At 39.8% G+C, this 6,376-nt stretch overlaps 1 long non-coding RNA gene across 1 annotated transcript; it reads left to right on the plus strand.

Moving 5' to 3' along the window:
* Positions 1–652: 652 nt before the first annotated feature.
* On the plus strand, positions 653–3,900 carry LOC147057777 (uncharacterized). Its single transcript, XR_015065886.1, has 4 exons — positions 653–993; positions 1,076–1,145; positions 1,616–1,743; positions 1,978–3,900. It is a non-coding gene; the product is annotated as an uncharacterized LOC147057777 (long non-coding RNA).
* The last annotated feature ends 2,476 nt before the right edge of the window (positions 3,901–6,376 follow it).

Consider the following 6,376-nt stretch of genomic DNA (forward strand, 5'->3'; position numbering starts at 1 on the left):
TGATAAAGCCCAACATGTGAGGAGAAAATAAACACAGTCACATAAGAAGAATCCACTTGGAAGTATGCATCACATGCTATCATCATATTTTCTTAAATACTACCAACCCAGAATTTCACTAGCTGTGTTTTACGTCGTTGTTTTCTGTTGTAAAAACAACCAAACATTTTCAATAAGATCACACGAGAAACAATAATACACAAATTCAGGTTAGCTGTGCACAGAGAGCGTGTTGATGTGACTTGTACTTGGCTGAGGTTAAACAGTTTTAGGGAACATGTGCAGAAGGAAAGCGGAATCCCCAAAGCCTCCTAGCCACAGAAACAGTCTTCATTAATCTCAGCCACTATGACAGGCCCATTGTGACCTCATAAATAGCCTCTGATACCCCACACGGAAAAGGGTGGGGATAGGGAACAGATACTATGCTCAACGCTAAGGTGATATTAATCTGCACAACTGTCAGTACACAAACAGACATGGTAATATTGCTCCTGCTCTTACACAACTATTCTCTAGCCACTTGCAATCAAGCACAGATGACATCATTGAAGAGCATGCCATTTCTTTGGTTGAATCTGTGCTTTGAGCTTTGATTTTTAACAAGGTATTGGCACAAACAAGGTAAAGGGGAACATTAAAGTAACAACTATCGATGGTAATCAGGGTAGGGATCATACCTGTAGACCAAATGTCAAATTGCAAAAAAAGAAAGAAGAATTTTCAGTGGTGTGTAAACATCATTAGGTTTTCTCATAGTCACGTGTAGATTGAAATACAGAAACCTTCATTGCTCGATCTTGACGCTCTTGAATTGATTTTCATCTGAAAAATAACGATAACCTTGAGGCTTGATTCGTTTAAGCGGCGATGTACCCTTACACTCAGTATAGCATTCATGAACAGGAACACACTGGAAAGTAACACAACTCTTGAGACATTTACGAATGTTAAATATTTGATGGGAACTACCTACTTTTTCTTTCTCCTTGGGTAAGTTAAGCACGGCAGAACACCACAACGCTCATTAAGTATCATGCATTGTTAGTCCGACTGTGTAATGACATTATTGCAGGGCGACATAAGGCGTTGGGAATAGCACAACAAACCTCGTCAAACTTTGTGTGAAGAGCACGATGCAGCGGGTAGGCACTCTCTCGGAACAGATGGACAAATTGCGGCCTTTTAAGTGGCACTAAGAACTGTTGCTGTAGGAATTGTTCAAATTATAAAATCCAGTATCAACAAATAGCTGCACAAGTTCTTGAAATAATCATGTGATGTACTGAGATAATATCGTAGGAAAGCATAGAATAAGAATAATTTGGCATTACTCCATGTCTCCTTTTGTCCTAATGCAAGCATAATAATCAGACTAATAGAAAAACAACATAGACAGGCTCAAATGACAGCTACAGTACTTGATTAGCATTTTTTGCAATTTCTAAATGCATTATAAATCGCAACTGAAACGTTTCTTGGCTTTATGTCAGCAGCCTCTGCTGCAACAGTTGTATTACCTCCCACCGTTATTATCTTGCACTTTAATGGGCTGTAACAGCCCATTCCCCCACTAAAGCTCCCCCCTTCTGCTGTTCCATCTCCCTCTGCTCAGCATCGCGTTCCTGGCTGTTACACTTCAGCACATGGCAGCCAGCAGGGAAGGACAACCATACCACTGACCCATGAATCTGTCATATCAACATTCTTTTCCTGTCGAAATCCTCGTTAGTTCTCTACTTGGTATAACTCAACAACTCTGTATCATTCTTTTTCAACAAAATATTCATCATCTTGATTTGACCTTAGCAAAGAACAAGACTGCATATTCTGAAAAGTCAACCAATTTATGTATAGTAACATCGGACATGACAAAAACGTCTGTTGTAAAAGCGACAGTTCATAGTGAGCGATACGTAGATGAGAATGACAGATGAAAAATAATACAGTGGCGGTTCTTTGTCTCTTGACTTACAGTTGATAGTTACGTGACTCTTTGAAGCTGGGGAGACAGTTGCTGACGATCTGTTTCCAGGATGTTTAATCTTCAGTTATGGCATTCCATGAGAAAAGGAGATCACAGGTTCATCGAATATCTGTGATGTATTCTAACACACCTGGAGGATGTTGGTATGAACATGTCTGTATTGAATTCTTACGCCTGGGCATGTTCAAAATGAGACGGACCGAAAAACTACCTGAGCAACATTTGCGGTAACAGATAATGCCTTATGAGTCCACCGGTGGCAAAGGTATTGGAAAAAATACAAAATTGGCCAGGATTACAAAGAAAGAGTGTTTTCAAAGGAAGACTGTAACTTTTACAAAAGTGTGAATGTGAATGAGTCAGTCTGATAGATGTTCTCAATGTTCTTCTGATAACGGATGATGCCGGCATGCAACAACAGATCATCGGAAACTGGACTCCCATCACTTCCAACTGCTCATACCTCAACCCTGCAACCCAGCCGGGGTATCACGAGTTGTTGATGAACTTGTTTCCAGACAGCCGTGCTACCTTGGCCGGTGGTTTAGAAGAGAGGAATGCACCCAGTGGGACCTGAAAATGAAACACCTGCTGCTCTCGCCCACTCCACTCCCTGACTCCCAGCCTTCTCCGTTTACCAAACATTGGTTTCTAAGAACTCACCACCACGACAATTTGCCATTTGCCATGCTACGGGTTTGTATCACAGAAATCACAGCGACGTCTCTGCTTGCTTGTATTTGTGTATAGAACAAGTGCGTTGGTGTGGGCATCTGTCCAGGTTATGTGTGTGTATAATTGTGCATGAGAGTGTGTGTATGAGGAGAAACAAGACAAGCAGCTGACGTCTAATGAGCTTTAATGAGTTCTAATAGTGGAAAAGCCATCTAGAAGCCATGACCTTGGCAATATGATCAATGCCAATGGACATAACATATCTAAAAACGGCCTGGGAAACAAGCTGAAGACCACTGTGAGCCATTGGCCATATTTCATGGGAAGCGTTGAATGACCTCACCTAGTGGTGACTCCAGATGTTGCAGTAAATTCACAAATGTGGCATTATGAAAATAAGAAAGGCAGTCGAGCAAGTCACTCAATCTAATACAAATGTAACATTGGTGTTCATTGCTCACCATTCGGTGAGTGCACATAACCGAGGCGACTTAGATTGTAACTGTCTTTTAATATTGTGCATTTGCTGTGGGAGTTGGACACAAATGATCCCTCAGTACAGCTGCTCTTGTTTTGGGGCAGCTGCTGCAGATAATTGCGGCATTAATTTTAGAATTTTCTTTCCATATGGCAATACACTGCTACAACACTCCCACCCTTAATCTCTAGTCCCCCAACAAACACACACATGCCCCCACTATCATTCATACACACAGAAGTGCACATACACACTCACTTTGTTCCCTTTCGAAGTCACACACTGCCGAAGCTGACAATGTGATCCCTTTTACAGGGCAGCTAACACAAACAGTTCACAGGCCATAAGTCCTTGTCTCAACTTTTTTTGTTTGACCGTAAATTACAGACTAGAGCCCTCGAGGGACATTATTCATTTAGAAAGGATAGCTGAGACCAAACCACAGTACCATTTGTTAAAAAAAAAAAAAGGGTACATATATGTGGAAAGGTCAGAGTGATGGAATAATAGTTGCTATTATATTCATGTGTATTTATGTATTAATATTTCTATTCTATAACTGAACACAGGCTTGATAGGATTCAAACAGAATTGCTGAACTGCAAATAAATACATTTCATACTAATACAGCATCACATTGTCAGTTTTTCGCGAGACCTAAATACACCCATCAAAACAAAAAAATCTGCTACAGTTTGAAAGCATTTTATCATTTTAAGCATTTAAGTGTACTTTTTTTTTTTTTTAAATGAAATGTCATAAGCCAGTGTGATCTGTGCATGTGTGTGTATGTATGTTCACGCGTTTGTGTTGAGGTAGGAATGCATTTGTAAGTGTTGCAATAAACCTGGCAGTGCACACTGTGGCCTACTGGCTAGTTAACAGAGGACCTGTCAGTGGGAAGCGAATGTTGCTGAAAGAATAACACAAGTGTTGTGCCTTTAATGGCAGGCAGAGACTTATTAAATTGGAAAGGTGTATATTTCATTTGTGGCAGACACACAAAAGATTGCATAAAACTCTCTCACACACACCCACACAAATTTCCACAAAAGTGGAGTGTCGAGTTTGAGGTTGTCCTATTTCAACTTGAAGACATTCTCTTTATGTCTGTCACTAATGCAAAACCTGGTAGCTCTACGTTCTTCTGGCTACAAATTTTGTCCCCTAAACAGCTAATTTTTATCAGAGATGGCTGGCTGTATGTGTCCTAAAATACTGGGTATATTGGATATTTGAAAATGTTCACATTTTTATATTAATATACATAATCTTATAAATGTATATATAAAATTATACCATGAGCTGTCATTTATAATTTTGGTGGTTAAGAAAAAAAATCCACCTGCTGCTAAACCTAACCCTTTATTTTTGATCCATCCATTTTCATTCATCACGGTTGTCATTATTGTGAGCTGGAACCTATCTCAGCCTTTATTGGGTGTGAGGCACACGACACCAGCCAATTGCAGGCACATACAAACAACCATTCACTCTTTCATTCACAGCTATCGACAATTAAGACTTTACTTCCCCAAACACTTTAGTTTTATAAATGTTGCAGGAATCTTTTTCGAACTTTGGGACAAATGAGTACAGCATCAATTCCAACACAACTTTTGATACAGCTTCTACTTTAGATCACATTCACAAGTTTAACAAACATGGCAGAGTGAAAAATAAACAGTAGACAGTGTTGTGTTGTGCCACTGTTGCATTAAAGTATCTTAATGTAAGTGGATCGTGTTCTTGGGGTTAATAGTCACATCTAAAGGAGCTCTGTTTTTGCTTTAGTTTGTCTCAAAGTGACACTGAGGAATCTCTTTAAGATCAAAGCTTGCTGCAACCATAGAAGGCAAACTGTCATCTCAATCACCGTTGTCGAGAAAAGCAGCTGAGCATTATACCGTTCGCAAACATACCTACGACCTAAGAGGCCGTCTACGGTAAGGCAAGATGACGTGACCCAATGCGGCCCCTCTCCTACATAAGCTATTGATCAGTTGTGGATTATAATAACCCTAAATTCGAGTTAAAAAATATATCAGTATCCAGGATTCACATTGAGGATGTACTAAAAGACAAGTACTTAATATTAGCATTTTACAATCTTCCAAAAAGTGTAAGTTTACTTCCCTTTAAAATGTATAATGGATCTTTTGTTATGATCCAAACACGCGGTCCAACATAGGCAGACAAGAATATTTAAAGGCCCGTTGAGAATTCTCTAGGAGGTGGTGTTCTGGGAAGACAGGAGACTAAATAGTATATCATGTATATGGGGTGTGAGATGGACCTGTTTACTTTGCTAGTTCAACACATTTTTTTAGAAACCAGTGGCTAACAAATGAACATGTGTGGCTTAATATTTTAAAATGACTTTAAACTAGGAATTTATTTACTTCACTGCAAATGGAGGAGGCATCGCTTAGGTTGGAGGTCTTCATTGATACAAATGCATTTCTGCAATGATATTAAGCTATTTACTGCTATCATTGATTTTAAATGGAACCGGAATACATAAGCACAAAAAGCCTTAGTCCATTCAAAACAATGTTGCAGCCTTGAAAATAACGTTCACACCATGACTGAGGTATGAATTTATGTCTATTGTCGCCTGTCTCTATATGTGCCCTGCGATTGCCTGGTGGCCAGCTCAGGGTGTCGTCTGCTTTTTGTCCTAAGTCAGTTTTAGTTCCCTGCAACCCTGAACAGGATGAGTGCTATAGAATATTGGATGGACCAAATAAAATTTAAAAGTATTTCTAAAGCACTTTTATGGATCAAAATGTAGCAAAAGCGCAAGGACCAAGACTCGAAAAATGGTGTGGTTATTTCTAAAAAAAAAAAAAACATATCCATATTTTGTCAGTTATTTTTACTATTGCAGAAAATGTCCTGCCACTGGCTGGCGAGCAGTTTAGGAGGGTGTAGTCTGCCCAAAGTCAGCTAGGATAGGTTCCGGAAACAGGATAAGCGGTGTTGAAGATGGATGGATACTAATGATAATATGTTAAAATAATTTGTGGGTGGCCTCATGGCATTCTAGTTAGCACGTATGCAGTTCTTAAGTGCAAGTTTTGATAACGGCTCCGGCCTCCTTTTGTGGAATTTGCATGTTCTCCCCGTGCTTGCATGGGTTTGCTTCGGATACTCCTGTTTCCTCCCACATTCCAAAGACATGCGTGGTAGGCTCATTGAGCACTCCAAATTGTCCATAGGTGTGAGTGTGAGCG

The sequence above is a fragment of the Syngnathus leptorhynchus genome, chromosome 4 (assembly GCF_054491065.1).
Source record: "Syngnathus leptorhynchus isolate UIUO chromosome 4, UIUO_Slep, whole genome shotgun sequence".
NCBI lineage: Eukaryota > Metazoa > Chordata > Actinopteri > Syngnathiformes > Syngnathidae > Syngnathus > Syngnathus leptorhynchus.